Source organism: Protopterus annectens, chromosome 8.part0, assembly GCF_019279795.1.
Source record: "Protopterus annectens isolate FY-2018-M chromosome 8.part0, PAN1.0, whole genome shotgun sequence".
NCBI lineage: Eukaryota > Metazoa > Chordata > Ceratodontiformes > Protopteridae > Protopterus > Protopterus annectens.
The window spans coordinates 118,996,532-119,013,942 of NC_056741.1; positions in this window are offsets into that span (position 1 = coordinate 118,996,532).

The following is a 17,411-nucleotide window of genomic DNA, read 5'->3' on the forward strand; positions in this document are numbered from 1 at the left end:
TTCCTACTGTGTAAATTAACACTGCTGCTGAGATTTAAAAATAAATGTTGGTGCAAAAAGTTACTGTTACTGTTTGTAACACTGCTGAGATTTGAAAATGTTTGTGCAAAAAGTAATTTTACTGTTGTTTCTAAATTAACACTTGCTGAGATTTAAAATGTTGGTGCAAAAAGTTAATTCTTTACTGTTATCTAATGTAATACTGCTGAGATTTAAAATGTTGGTGCAAAAAGTTAATTATTTACTGTTATCTAATGTAACACTGCTGAGATTTAAAATGTTGGTGCAAAAAGTTAATTATTTACTGTTATCTAATGTAACACTGCTGAGATTTAAAATGTTGGTCCAAAACGGTAATTCCTTACTGTTGTCTAATGTAACACTGCAGAGATTTAAAATGTTGGTGCAAAAAGTTAATTCCTTACTGTTGTCTAATGTAACACTGCTGAGATTTTAAAATGTTGGTGCAAAAAGTTAATTTTTTTTTTTACAATTCCTCCCCTTGCCCTTTCCTTTTTTTGTTGACTGTTGGACCACTTCGGGATTTTCACATTGCACAGTTGGTCCACTAAAAAAAGGCCTTTTGTAGATGTATGCAACACAGAACCAGTATGTTAAACCTGTGGGGTAGTTAACTTCAGCATGCACAGTGATGTTTTTGTGGTCTGTGCATCAGATCTATTTACATCATTAGAAGCCCTAGTTACATTCTGACCAGTGTCAACCTTTAATGGATAAGCAGAGCCTTGTGCATAGGCTCCAATGTCCCTCTAGAGCTCACCCTGTTTTCTGGTGAAAATAATAGCTCTTAGCCTATCAATTTTAGCTCCTATGTCACTGTATAACATTGACAAAGACCCAAAACATCTGGAAGCTTTAATACTGTCAAGTGTCTGCATTTGAGCCCATAAACTAACCAAGTTATTGCTGTAATGCTTGACCAAAGCTTTCATAACAGCAACACCAGTTCTGTTAAATAAACTGACAGGAACACAACCATGTCTAATACATTCTTCTAAGTATAATACTTCCAAGTTAAGGGCTGTGTATTTACAGAACAATTATTCAAGTTTAAAAATGTTATGCTTACAGCTGTTTAAGTCATTAATATAGCAATAACCCATGCCTGGGTGTGGGTAATGCTGGATTTGACATGGTTTGGACATGGTTTGGTCCTGAGGACCAAACAAACAAAGCCACCCATGGGTAAATCTAGCATTACCCACACCCAGACATGGTATTGTATATTATACAATGATTATAGAAATAAAAAATAATCTTTTTAAATAATAATGGCATATAATGCCTCCTTGCTGCCCTTCCCCTTCTTGTTATCCGCTGATGCACATGATGTACTGCGCATGCAAAGCCCTCGCACGTAAGCTAGTAGTAGTGACAGCCAAAGCATGGGGAGATTTCTTCTTTTTACTGTTACTGTTTATTAATGAATTTTATTAACATAGTAGACCAAAAAAACGGAGAATCTCCGTTCTTTATTTAAAGCTGTCTCGCGTCGTGTTGTATGTTTAAGCGGACAGGTTTGAAAAAGCAAAATTGGAAAAGAAAGCAAAGAAACAAATTGTTTTTGTTTTAAAATTAGCATAAGTTAATGGGTTTAACATATAGCTAAATAGCAAAAAGAGATAGAAACATGCTTTCTTTTTTTTTTAAAAAAATTTTAAAATGGCGCAAGCAAAGATAAACCACAATGCAGAAAAAAAAGCAAAACTATGTTTTTGGAAGCTGTGTCACTATGTTAAAGGAGTAAAACATAGCAAGACAACTTTAAAAGCAAGCAACAGCTCCTTTTTAAAGTTCTTTTTCGCTCTTGTACTTTAGTTAAAAAAAGGCTTGCATAGCGGGACAGTGTTTTTTGTATGAAAATTTTCCAAATGTATGTTGATCGGATAAAGTAAGTTTCCCATAATCAGCAGTAAAGTTTTAGGACAGAAGATATAGAACTTACACTCAATTCATTACCATTTTTTCCTTCCAGCAAAAATGGGTTGTTTGTCTGTTTAAATACACACTCAAGCACATTGAGACTGTTAGACATGAAACCACCATTGGAAACACCAGTGTCAGCTTGCATCCCAGAAATGGTAGCATGGTTAACAGTTCCAGATGCAAGAGGAACTGTAGTCACAAACGTCTGCCCAGAGTTCAAATTAATCTTTACATTTATAGACAATCCATCAGGTATTGCACCAGAAATGTTGGACAGTTGTTCTGGCAATGTAGAGACAAAATCCAGCTGAGTGTGCACATTGAGATTTAAAAGAGTGTCCTAGGATAACACTTCATCTGCCATCAAAGGTAACAGAAGAAAACAAGCAAAAATGATAAGAACACTGCACCACCAGCTCAAAACTAAAAATTGAAGAGTCAAACAAACTCCACCAGCAGTGATGAATATCCACAGACAAAAGATTGATTTTTAAGGACTTTCATTCTTTAATTTCATTAGAAGAGGACCATTAGAAGGGGAGCATGATCAGGCATGGTCAAGTTGGCTAACAGCACATGATGTGCATGACCTACACCCATGAGGATTCCATCCCCTTCCCAGCAGACGTTCTATCACAGACACCACCCATTCCAATGTGTCATTCATCTGATCCATTGAATCTGCAACACAGTATAGGCAGTCATGCATGTCATCCTGTGCTACATCTACAACCCTAAGTATTTCTCTAAAGGATCTATGGGAAAGTCCCTGTGCCTCCATGATGACCCTAATGATACATTGAGTAGCACTGGAAGAGACACCAGGATCCGGTGGAGGATGTACAGCAGGCCTCCTCTAAGCACCCCTAACAACCCTCCTACATGGAACCTTGGCCACATTTTGGCTACAGCCAGAGTTAACACTAAAGCCACAGTAAGCACACTTCCCTAATCAATTGTCTCACCATACACTTGTTCAATATCTGAGGGCTCACTGGAATGGTTAAGCATAGGCTTACTCTCTGTGTCTTATGGAATTACAGGGGATGGCTGTATCCCAACCTTAGTGCCAGATTCAACCTCTGCACCCCCCGACTGTGTCTCTATTTGGCCACCACCATTATCAGAGTCTGCTGATACTTTGACATCAGGTGTTAGAAGTTACACACTTCCACTGTCAGGATCACCTGTGATAATAAGCAACAAACACCAGGAAAAGTTAATACCTACAGTACTATAATCCAGTATATGTTAACTAACAGTGATACCACTATTACAGACAGTACATCCATACACACAACAGTCCTAACATCAACATCACAGACTAAATATTTCTTTGAGCTGCTCATCAATACTGATATAAAAAATGTGACTTACCATGTACAGATGATAGTATGCTCCCTATGCTGGATGGTACTGGAAGAAGTTAAGCAAACAGTAAGGACAAACATAATCCCAACTGACAGTAACACAGAGGGTAATGCTTTTTGTCCTTTATATGTCCATTAACTATACTTTCAACGAGAACCTGGACAACTGGTCCAGCCTAGGCTCCATGCGTAATCAATCAGAATGTGTTGTTAACTGTAGCAATCAACAATCCCCCGCAATTCATTTCTTGTTAAACAGAACTAATGTATTGATGGAATTATTTTACTCTACTACAGTATGTAACACATGAGATACATAAGCCTACCTGAAAGCTCCTCCTGGGACATACTTGCTGTCCCTGAAACAGTAGTACCTATGTCAAGGACATGATATTCTGCACTTTCCTGGGAGCTGTCTGGATCCCTCACAGTGGACAGGAACTCCCCCAGGTACCCATCTAATCATGTGCTACTGCAGATGCTCTCATCTATGCAGATGGGATCATGTCAATGGTCCTATGATGCATCAAATCATATGTCCGGCTGTGGCCACCTACTCCATTCACATTTAAAACTATCTGCTGCCAAATTTGCACTATGCCTGACCTATCTCCAGAGCCCCTCTCAAGCAGAAAGGCACCATGTCACCAAAAACTTCCACAATGACCTGATTCTTAGGGTCACTGAAGGGTTGTTTTTGAGGACTGAGATGCCTGGACACCATAGTCCTAGGTGTCTTAAAACACAACATAAGGATAATGCACATAAGTATCACATAACTAAAAAGTACATGTTCCCAGTTTAAACAAAAAGGTAGCATTTCAGTATTAACCACTGGAGAAACATAAAACATTCTAGAAATCTGAAATATGAACAACAGGAATCTGATAGTTGTAGCATATTACATTCACACACAAAGCAAGGCTGTGTGTAAAACAATGGAGAGAGGGTAACAACAGCAATATATCATTGTTTATGCAAAACAGAAATGCAGCTTTGCTCCCCCATCCATAAAAGAACAGGTAAATGACATATTTTGCTAACAAACCAACAGTGAAATGTTAAATGTGCTATCAACTGAACTGTCCCTGAAACATGTGTACAGATTTAACACAGAACATTCCATTTTATGCTATTGCCAATCATTTATAACTGTGAAATGCCCTGACAAACATGCCCAAGCCATCAGTACTCTTTTAAGTAATGCATACAGATTACTGTGCCATTTGCAAATTTACACACACACACACACACACACACACACACACACACACACACACACACACACATACACACACTTGTCTAGATACAACAGATTTTTCTTAATGACATTTCTACATCTGCAGTATATACCTTAAAAATGCAAACAGACCTTCTCAGGTTAAGTAATCTTCTTTAAGACATATCCCAAAGTAATAGTCTCTTCTGTCTTCTCCACATAAACAAGTTTCCTCACCTTCAGGTTGCCTAGCTACATGGATGCTTTTTTATGTGCAAATTCAGGGCTGTTAGCACAGTGAAGATGAAAATGAGGTGTGAACTCATTAGAACTGCTGAATCCCAAATGCTTGGCTCCATGTTGCAGTTGAAAACATAGTACAGGCTGTGAATGATTACTGGTAGGGAGAAAGAAGGAACAAACAACAGCGATGCAGACTGCCCTACCTCCAGTGGATGTGTCAGGTTAGACTTACGTAATGTATAGAAGTAATTTTATCAAGGCTGGAAATGTAAGTGAGCAGCCTACAATTCACAGGTTCTGTTCATTTACATCCAACCTCCTCTTCATTTGTTGACAACGGTATATTATTGCCATGTAATATTCTCACCCATTTTAAGGACAATGATGTAGAATGCCCTAAAAACTGCATGTGTCAGATCATTTAACAGATAAGACAAGAAAGAGCAAAAAACACAGAGAGGTAAGACAAAGCTGCATTTTGCAAACAATGGTCATAAATGGTCGTGTGATCACTCAGTGCATTGCATATGAAAGTAATACATGTAAGAATAACTGTTATATGATTTTTTAGTACTGTGGTACTATGGATGATGTTGTAGTTGGTTGTACACAGAATGATTTCAGTGCCCTGTTACAAAGCTGTTTTTGTGGCAAAGAGAGATAAGGCACCCTTACTGTGTTCTGAAGGTTCATTGGAGTGAACGTTCAAAGCTAGACCTATGTAGAAATATTTCATGTGTACTAGCAAGCATTTTATAGTGCTTATTTCATAAATTGCTTTTTGTCCTTTCAATTACTTTTCCCTTTTATTTATTTTTTAATGCCACTGTTTGCACTGTGTGCAGCTTAGCGCAAACAAGGGAAATGGAGAAAATTAATGTAATCTTTGGCTGTACTTATCTCATTTGGATGATGCTTAGAAGTGTGCAAATTGGACAAGGGGCCCACAAAGGAAGCAGACAGAACACCTGGAGAAAACCTGCTGACAGGGAGTCTGGAAAAGTGCAAAAGTCAAAAACAATACATTGTTGGTCATGGCTTCTAGTACAGACTGTGTAACCTATTTTTATTGTTATGACACTGAAGTTTATAGCAATGAACTGAAAAGTAGGCAAGTGTTATTTAAACATTTTTTGGCAGCAGTTCCATTCAACTTCCCATTATATTCACTCTCACTGGTAATACTTTAGATAGTGGAGCTGATATGACTTATATGTATGAGGGATAATGCACCCTTATTGTGTTTTCAGATGTATGACTGAAGGTATACTGTCTACTATAGTTATGTAAGTATAATTCTGCAGTCTGTTCTTGCATGGCCTTCACAATTACATAAGACACATACACAACTGGAAGTATATATAAGAATCTTGTCAGGTATTACACATACATGTAAAACACCAGAAAACTGTCAGATGTATTTATGAATTATTCCTGACTGTGCCTGAACAACACGTCTTCTGTGGCAAAGATGGAAAATCAACACTGTGGAAGAACATGTTTTGTCCCTTATGCCTAAGTTTGAATTACACACTTTAAAAACCAATTTTATCAGTGTATAAAGCCAAAACGAAATTTGTCAGATTATGACATATACGTCCCCAGTGCATGACTGCAAAATTAACTCACCATACAGTTACCTTTTAATTTTCAAGAGATATTTCCAAGCTACAAGAGCAGACACACCTTAAACTAACGTCAAATGTCAGATTAACTTTCCTATTTCAAGTATTTATGTCATTAACATTGGAAAACACATTGGCAGGAAAGCATCAGTTTCCATTGCTCTAGTCAGGTGTTGGAGTCCAGGAAATGTACTGAACTCCTGGTAAAGTACTACAGCCAAAGTACAAGTCTGAGACATGGAGTAGTTTAGCTCAGGCCATATCCAGTGCTACTGACATCCTGCACACTGGAGAACAGTGTATGCATTATTTTAATGACCTGCACTGGAGCAAAAAGAGATATGCTCAACCATTGGTTGAATGAACTGGAGACTGTGGACATCCCATAGCTGTGTAAAGATGATAATAAGAGAGTATTTGTAATGCTTGGAAAGCTAAATGTAGGCAAGCCTGGTATGCATAATGCTCTTCTGTTCTTTTCTATTCATTTTCCAGTTAATGCCAACATAGAGTTCAATAGATGGGCTCCTGCTGCTCAAATGGAGAGACTGAGGGAAGCAAGTTGATTTGTATAGAGCACAAGAGAAATATTATTGTAACTTTAAAAGTTAAAGATATATTTTTCTTTTTTATACAGATGTAGCAAATTGAGCATGCATATCCTAACTGTAACAGCAAGTATGCATACATTAGTCTGTAACACAGGCCAACTTCTGGAGTTAAATATAAGAATATAGTCAGAGGTTCTGGGTTTAAATATCACAAGTCACAACTATACAGTACTGCATTTCTTTAATGATATTTTTATTAAATTAAACTCTATACAAGTGGCATAAATGCATTGCTGTTAACTGTAATCTGTATAATTTAAACATGCATATATGCAATATATGCACATTTCAGGGATTACTTTCAGCAATCTGTAGTTGTAGTATGTATTTGTTAGGATGTATACTTAAATGTAATACTTCAGATAAAATAGTTGTATAATTGGGTTACTGCACTGTATGTCACATATGATGGTACTAATTTTATCTCTTTTTTTCTCTCACCCCAGCCTTTCTCTTTCCTTTTATATTTTCTATTATCTGCTGTTAAAATATCTCCATGTCATCCATCTGCACCAAGTCACTAAATGCTACACAGCACAGCAATGTAGGCCAGCCCCAGTGGATCTGCCTGCCTCAGCTCCACTGGCTCCAGCACTGATGCCCAGTACATATGAGAGCCAACCCAGCAGCACTGTCTCTGCTGCCCCTGCACTACCTGTACCCTCAGGTAGTACTACCCTGGCAGCTGATGCAGTGGTACCCTTCAAAAGCAGTAGCTGAGTTAGGGATTTCATCATGTAACAGGATATGCTAGGACTGGTCCATAGGGCCATGCACCACACCATTGGTGTAAACGTATGCCATATGGAGAGGCTACATAAGAGGTGAACATGTCAAGCACTCCAGCCACAAGCGGAGTAAGGGAACAATGATGACAGTTCAGTGGGTGAGGACTCAGTTCTCACTGTCTCCATGCTTGACAGGCATGAGCCTGTGTTTTCCCCTCCCTCTCCCCAATAATGGTGTCCCCAAAATGTTTGTGTCTCCCACCAACACTGTATCTTGTCTTGTTTGTTTGCATTTGCTTCTTCACCTACTCAACTTACCTAACTCAGAAATACCTATGTCTGTTACCCAGCATTCCTCTCTTATGGAAATAAAAAAAATGGGCACCTGTCCCACAAAAAAAATATTGTTCCATACATAGCTCCCCATTTAACATACGTGTCTTCTTGACACAACTGATTTGATCCAATTGGCTATACAACATGATTATGTTATCACCCCTCTCTCTAGAGGTGATAGTCCAAATTCAGCTAATATTCTGCACATATTATCAGTTTTTACTGTTGAAGAAATGGATAGCTATGGTACTTGTCTACCTCCCTCTTGCACATTCCTGTATTGCTTTCCCTTTGTTCTTCTCCTTGCTTGCTCCCCATTTCACCACTTTCCTATCTATTCCATTTTAACACCTATAATCTGGTCAATAAATAGAATTGCACGCAACATACATAATTACCAGAAAAAGCAATGAATCCCTTCACTTTTTAGCTTCTGTGTTTGAGCAGAATTTGGCCTCATGCACCTCCACACAATGCCACTTAACCCTGCTGAGCTACATCAGCACACAGTAACACATGCTCAATGTACTTTAAAGAATAATGTTATTGCATTACCACTCTTTATTTAAAGGTATTAAATACAACTGGATTTGAACCTAGTATAATCTAGGCTCAAAAAGAAATATGTCTATGCATTTACATCTGCTTCCATAGAATCAGCTACGCAGCAGGTGGGTTTCATACAATAAGTACTAAATCTCAAACTTTTAGCAATGAAGCTTGTGTTTGTGCACTGCTTAACTATGAGCAAACAGGGAAAGTAATGTAAATGTGTATGCTGCATGCACAAACACTTTGCCAACTGTTGCTCAAGCCTGCTGCTCACTGCTGTACTACGCAAAGTAAATATTAACATGTATTAGTGCTGTTTACTGTCCATTTACTCTTTATACCATGAACTACATGTGGAAACATAAACTTCAGGCCCTATATAATCATATGTTATGTATTTATGAAGCAGCCATGTGTTGCCTCCCCCCTGCACTGCACTGCAGGGCAATGCAGTGCATGTGTTGCCTCCCCCTGTACTGCAACCATGGTGTCTCCAGTACTTTTTCACAAATATATTAACTACAGTACATAAATTAATATCAAATGTGTGATATGTAATGCACAACAATCGGGTAATATGCAGAACTAGAACTATCTTCACAGTTTAACATGCTCAGACATCTATCAACTGACCATGGGAACTATTGACCCATAAGCCTAACCAACCATATCTGCAAGACCATGGAAAGAATCATCATGGACATTACCCAGAGGGATATAGGTGACTATCAACACTCTTGACCCAACCCATTTTGGTTTTGTTGAGGGTAGATCTTTCTTACTAAACCTAGTGTACTTCTTTGATAATGTCTCCAAAGCTCTGGATGAGGGAAAACAGGACATACCACCTATGTTGATTTAGTAAAGGTCTTGGACACAATTCCCCATTCAGGTATTTTAGGGAAATTCTCCCATATGGGGATTAACTCATACATTACTAGATGGGTAGCTAACTGGCTCAACGACAAAAAACACCTTGTCAAAGTTAAAGAGTCCACCTTCACCAGTAGATCAGTTACCAGTGTAGTACCACAAGGATCTGTGCTGGACCCTCTACTCTTTGGAAACTGTTTCTCTGAAGTCCTAGTGAAGCTAGATAGCCTGTGGCTTACCAAGTTTGCAGATGACTGCCAGCTTGGCTCAGTCATATTGAGTCCCCCAACAATGTTAACATATTATAGAAAGGCCTGACACAGACAAATGATTGGTGCCAAACTCACTGACTGCAACTTAACAGAAAAAGTGCCTCATTTTCCCTTTTGGGGAAAAAAGCAGCCCTGTTAATTATGATATAAATAGCACCCCTCTCATCACAAACTCAGTGATGTGAGACTTGGGAACACAGATTGATAGTAATCTAAACTTCAGTCACCATGTGTCCATAGTGGTGAGACACATATTCTACATTGCCTACCTAAACGCATTGCATCCAAGTCCAGGGAGGTCACATCTCCAATGTACCCGACCCTTATCAGACCACTAATTGAGTACAATGCTCTCTTCTCTATGTAACTCACCATACACCTGCAGAAACTGAAGAGACCACACAGGTTTCTGAGCAAGAGAATCCAGGGCCTCCAAAACATGACTTACATGAAAGTCTGAAAAGCTCTGCACAGTACTCAGCATCATACAGGCTGCTGAGAGATGACCTGTGCCTGGCCTATGGAGCAGCCTCAAACCCACCCTAATGTAAATTCTGGGCATCCATAAATCAAATGGGATAAGAATAACTTGCTCCAGGGATCTCAACTTAACTTGTGACATAGACAAAACATGCTCGAGAGAGAGAGATATCTCCCAGTGATTGCCACTCCTCTGTAATAGGGTCCCACTGAATGTGAAGCAGTGCTCCTCAATGACCATATTCAAGCACAAATTTGACAACTGAGTGGGTGATTGTAAATTCATCCCAAGGGTGGCACCTATGCCCCTTATGAATGGGGCAGTCAGTGCAGATTGCAAAATCTCTCTGTTAGGGGGCAGAGCCTGAATGGCTAACTGAAAGCAGCTAAATTTCAGAGATCTATAAAACTATTAAAATATACAGGAAATTTTATTTTTGAACAAAAATAACAAAAATGCATAGATAAAAGCTTAAACTATATAAGCAGTCATTTTGGTGGATTTTTGCAAACATTTTGCTGTCAGAAATACTTGAAGATTTTTTTCAACTTCTGGAAATAAGCAACTCAAGGAATACTCACCTCGATACAGCTTTAAAGAAATAAATACAACCAATGTCAACTACTTTACAAGAACTGTCTTTGAAGATGGATGATTTCAAAGAAAACTTGAAAAATCTTAAAATGAACTGTCAAAACCAAGCTGATGTCTTTAATGAACTGTTACAGCAACAACTGGCAAAAATAACAAATATAGAAACTTCTTTAAATGACATTGAAGGAAAGCTTAAAGACGAAGAAACCCAAAAAGAATTTCTTCTTAAACAGAATAACTGGCTTCTTAACAAGGTAGATGATTTAGAAAATAGAGAAAGAAGGAACAACATAAGAATCTTCAGGCTTCCTGAGAATACGGAAGGTGAGGACATTAATTCATTTTTATCATCTTGGTTCTCTGAATTTTTAGATCTAAAAGAATGGACCTCTTATGGTACTGAACGGGCACATAGAGTTCTAGGGAAATCTGCCTCAACCTCAGCTAGTATTCCTCCTATAGCAATATTAATAACATTTTTATCATATCTGGACAATGAACTAATTCTAAAAACAGACTGGAGAAAATCACCTCTAAAATATAAACAGAATCTAATTAGATCTGACAATGATTATTCCACCAGAGTGTTAGAGTAAAGAAAAAAGTTTGGCCAATAATAAAACTGCTTAAACAAAACAACATCAATGCACAGCTTGCTTTTGCTGCCAGGATCAAAATTCTTTATTCAAATGAAATGAGAATCTTTAATGACTTAGAAGAAGCTACTTAATTCATTAAAAACAACAATGTCGTTTCTATACCAGAGGATAAGGAATGGATGTCTCCTTTTCTGAAGAGAACAAAATAAACAAATTCCTTTAATGATGTTAAAAAGAAAAAAAAAAACAAAAGAATGATTGTAAAACAGCTGTTTCAGCTAAATCTCTCATAGCTTCTACTACAGTATGAGTTGCTATTAGTAAAAGTTTAAAATGAGAATGTATCTTCCTTTGTGTGATTTTTCTAACAAAAAAGTTACTTAAATTAATTATTAGAAACATCTATTAGGCTTCTGACAGACTGAAGGTTCAAATGAGTATTCTACATTAATACAGATAACTAACCTTTTTTTATATTGTTACTTTGAGGTTTCTAATAAATTAAACAAAAAAATGAAAGCTTACTAATATAATATATAATATAATATAATATAATATAATATAATATAATGTAGAAGACAGATTGAGGTATTGTACTTCTATGATAGACTGGGACCTTGTAGGTTTGAACCAGTTTGAACACTTGTAGTTAATTAAGGCATGCATGGATTCACTATTAAACAAAAGTTATTATATATATATTTTTCTTCTTCTTTTTCAGTGACTTTTGGTTTTTATTTTAACTAATTTGGTTGACTTCAGGCATTAAATAAGTTATAAAATATTCCTGGTTATTTCCATGTTGAGAACATGCGTGTTATTACTGTTAGTAGACAGAATCTGAAATGGTTACTCGCATCTTAACAATGACTGTTTTAAGGTTTTTTTTCCTTTTCTTCTCTTTATCCTTTTACTCATATCATACAAAAAGGAGGGGAAAGACAAGCATTAAAAAACATGTGGTGTGAAGCTTTCGATATCTAGACGTCCTCACAAGCACATTAAGACGATTCATGTCATTTGTTTCTTGGTGGGACTTGTTTAATGCCTGGGTTGTCATGACAACAGGAAATAACAACATTAGGTTTATTGGCTCTCCCAGATTAACTGAAATTATTCGGGACAGTTTAATTGATAAAAGATTAATTTGGTGAAGGTTTGCTGTGTACAGACTAGTTGTTCCTATGCATGCTTGAAACTTCATTTCAATGATACCAGATCATTGACAGGTTAGAGATTTGAATAGACTGTTTAGTATTTACTCAAGAGTTTATTTAAAGGATTTCTTGTAGCAAATGGTGGCGTTGCTTCTGTGTTGTTGTGACCAGTGTTACAGCCTACCCTAGTATGTGATGATAAATGGTTTATTAATGTGGACCTGCATTGACGAGGATTCTTTTGTTAATTGTGGAAAGAGCCCCGTATCTTGAGAGTACAGGGAATGTCGTGGTTTCTTGGGGTTGGTCTTGGTAGAGGGAAAGGGGGTTAGTGGTAGAGTGAGGATGGAGGATGACAGGAGTTTGGAGGTGGACATGGAGCATGAGAAAGTTCTTAAGAAGACGGTGGGTACTGACATGGATTGTTTGAAAGCTACATTGAAGAACAATGAGTTTGCTGTGCATGTTGAGAGTGTTGCAGTCTACCAAACATACTTGCTTTTGATGGTCATTTATGGAAAAAAGTGGAAAGGGGGAAAAAAGAGATTTGTTTTTTTATGGATGAAATTGGGGGAGAGATTCTTACCATGGGTTGGGCAGCTGAATGCAACCTTTGTTATCAGTGCTATGCTATTTGCTGGTGGGCCTGATTATTGAAGGGCATGGTTGGTTCTGTTTGTTTGGACTTGTGTTGGTCTGAGATTGAGAATGTTTCCGTTTAGCTACAGCAGATGTGAAGACACACAGTCCAGGGATGGATGACAGATGTCAGTGATAGAATATGAAGTAATTCATATGCTCACACTCTAGTGACAGTAGTATTATGCAACAGAACATGCCTTAGAGTACACAGAGAAGCATCATTGTAAGTTAACTGTTAAGATTGCAGAAATTAATTTGAAAGAATGATGGTACTTGTCAAAACTCTCAGATAGTGAAATTGATTATAGGTTCATAGGTTCATAGGTTCATGAGAAACTATTCCCTTTATTTTGTTGTGCCTCTGTCTAGCAGTGACACTGAGGTAACCCATCCATTGGTCAAGATTCCTCTTGAACAAGGCCAGAGTCTTTGGGTGATGAATCTGTCCCTCCAGCATGTCCTATTAATAACCCTGAGGGATCTAGATTTTGAGATGAAGCATGTTCATCAAATCTGGGTTTGACATGGCCTTGTATGTCAGGCATAGGTCATTTCTAGCAACTGAATATAACTGGAGTTCTTTCAGTCGGGCAGCATAAGACAGATTTTGAGACCCTTTATCCTTTTGGTGAGGAACTCCAGCTGCTACAAGTGTCGGGTCAGATAGTCTGATGATTGATGAGTATAGGGAGACTATGACTTCCCTTGATCTAGATGTGAATCCCTTCATGATATTAGCAATATGGGTGTCGAATGAAAGGCTACTGTCCACCTCCTGATAACTTCTTCTGTGATCAGGGTATGACTATGCATTTCTTGGCATTTAACTTTAGGCCATGGCTCTGGCACCAGTTATCCGTTTGCAGTCATCTGCAAACTTTGTCAGCCATAACTCTCCTATGTTTGCTTGTACTTCAGAAAAGTAGATGCCAAACAAGAGTGGGCCCAGGACTGAGCCCTGTGGTACACCACTTGTGACAGGCTTTGAGTCTGACATGGCGCCAGCAACTCTGACCCTGTCAGCCAGTTTGCAATCCATCTTGTAATGTATGGGTTTACATTTAAGTTGAGTTTATCAATGATGCCTGAATGGCCTTGGTGACTGTTTCAAAAGTCAACCAAGTTTAAGAGGCATGATCTGCCCTATGTCTTTATTTATGAGATCCATTATGATCGGGACCACAGTATCCAGAGGTGAGACTAAGATTAAACAGCTGTCCTAACTGTGGGTTTAATTAGTTCATGGAGCACACAGCCGACACCATCAGGTCCCATGGATGCTGTGTTCGAGAGCAGTTCTCACTTGGGCATTGGAGATGTTTGAACCTGTCAGCCAGTATGTTGGCAATGTCTGTAGGATCAGTAATCTTCACATCATTTTGAACTAATTCTGAGCATATCTGGGAGTTTCCTCCTAGGTTTCTGACATAGCTGAAGAATGCCTTATGGTTGTCTTTACTTATAGTGATTAAGGATTTTGTTCTATCTTGTAGTAGCTTTCTCCTTTTGTTGTAGAGTTTGTTTATGGCTGGGGTCCACCAGACTGGACGCTTGCCTTTGGTACAAAGAGTCTTTGTTTTGCTTGGGATTGCCTGATCCATGGCAGGTGCTGGTAGAAGGCATTTGTAAGTGATTCAGCGGTTTGAGTAATGTTTACCGCCGGTTCAGATTAGTTTGTGATCTGATCTCACCAGTGAGGGATGGTGACTAGTTGTTCCATGGCATTTGAGTTTATGAATTCCAGGAACTTTTGGGCTAGAGTGTTTGGGCTTGAGTAGAGTTCCTAGTCTATATTAGGGTAGTTGAAATCACCTAGTATGATGGTGTTCGAGATACATTTATCCCTCCAGTGTTTTCAGGAAGGCCGTGGCCTGTAACATGCTACAAATTGCAGAGCAGTCTTGCCTATGGTTAATTGCACCTGGATGGTTTGTGTCCTTGATGAATATGGATATGATAGTGCTGGGGTGCTCTCAGGAGCCTTGAACCAGGTTTCTGTTACAGCACAGACATCGATGTTCTCCATACTGAGAAGGGCCTTTTAGTTTGTTGTGTTCTAGGGTGGTAGGTTTAGAATTTGAGAGGCTAAACTCTTTGTTATGTCAGTTTAATTTATTTTATTTATTAATTAATTTATTAATTTCTTATAGCCATCACTGATGCCTAGGTTTAACATCCCTTGCACCAGAGTCCCGAAAGGGAGAAAGGTGACATTACCTTAACAAACACAGAATTGTTTCTCACTCTTCCTTATAGAAACATCAACCTTTCATGATTTGTGCCTATGACAAGTTAGGTTGTATTTCATGAGTCTTTCCCTTAGTTAACATTATAATGATAACTACAGATAGTGTAAAGAGGTATAACATAATAGAGTTATAGAAGTAATGGAGGAGGTGAAAAAAAGGGGGGAGATGGAAGAAAGGAGGAGAAAGAGAAACAGGAGGAAGTGAAATATACAATGTATTTGAATCATTTACGTAAGAAATTGTTGTACTGTAAAGTATTATAAATTGCCTGAAATCTTTCACTATAGCTATTGAGTAACTAACTAATCAGTTTGACTTAAAATGTCACATTCTATAATACTCAGTAGCAAAGTCTAGAAATTTGTTAATCAGATGTTAATCACTTATTATGTCTTTTAACATATTTAAACATAAAACATCCATGAAGTATGGAAAGGAATATAGAGTAAATAGCACTATCCCCGGGATTCATGAAGCTTGGCGTAAGGCCGGCATTTGCCTTGTGCTGAGCATGCAACGTAGAGATGGCGCAGTAGCACCACATGTATAATAATGAAGGCGTGCTGCTGCACCGTCCACGTGCACAGGAAATGTGCACAAGTGCAGGGGGCATGTTTAAGCAGTGCACGGAGGTGTGAACATGGCTACAGTCTCGCAACCTAATATGCTGACTAGTACAGCCTGCCTCTAATGGTAATCATTCCTGTCAGTGTCCATGGATACTGAAATGTATGCAAAGCATACAAGAGAGTTTCACGAACACCAAAATAAAAAGTAAACACAAAAGCACGTAGCTGAAGTTTGAGCCCCGTCCCTTGAACAATGACATTTAAAACCCTGTATTTCATTGTAGGGTTGATTTTTATGCCAAGTGGAAGTGAAACGCAGCATGTTTGCGTGCCATTGCCCTGTGCTAAGCCTAGCCCAATGGTCAGAGCATTCACCCAATATCTGCCCATTTGCGGTCTGAGTCGTCCTTGTCTGGATGGCCCAAAGATGAATGGGTATTACCCGGGTCAACCTACTATGTCATGAAAGATAAGTATTTGCGTGTACCTATGTGCGTGAAGTACAGCATGTGGAAGACCAATTATGTTAGGGTTGTCCTCACAACCATATTGGTACCATTGATATGTAGAGTACGCAATGTGTACTGCTGTCTGTGCCATGGGCCAGCAACCAGAGAAGGGATGGGTGGTGTGTTTGTGGAATTTGGGGGGTGGTGATGGGTAATGTAATAATTCGCCAAGGGGAGACTGGGTTGGATGTACAATAGGTGAACTGGAGGTGTACGAGGGAGCAGTGGGTGAATCAAAAAGGAAACCAAAGAACATACATTCACATTCCCAATACACCCTAACAGGCCATACTGCAGAACACAATCCCACAAACATATGAATATTAAAATGTGCGATACACATGTACAGAAATGGTACCGGCTCACACCCACATAATGGTCTGGCCTGAACTGAGCCATCTAAACCCTACACACCTGGATACATAATTGAATACCCATCATCCTCTCCACACCACCCCCCCCCCTTGCTGAACGTTCACCAAAACCACCCATACTCGGGCTGCTAGCTTGGAACAGCCATATCTGCATGTAGTGCCCCTACCCACGTCTAGTAGGCAGTCTCACCCTAGACAGTCTCAGGCTTGGAAACTAGGTATCCCATGCATGTATAATCCTCCCTCATTTTCATAAAGCCAAAAGAATGGGGGTCATCGGTGTCCACAATTTTTGGACAACCCTCATGGAATAAGTGTCTGTTCTAAAGATTAGACTTGGTGGCACAACATGATGTCCAGCCTCATAGGCATCCAGACAGAAGTTGCATTAGCAGTAGTTGTTCACAACCCTGCTCAGCCTCCAGTCGGTCCTGCATAACCTACGACCCGGGATTAAACAC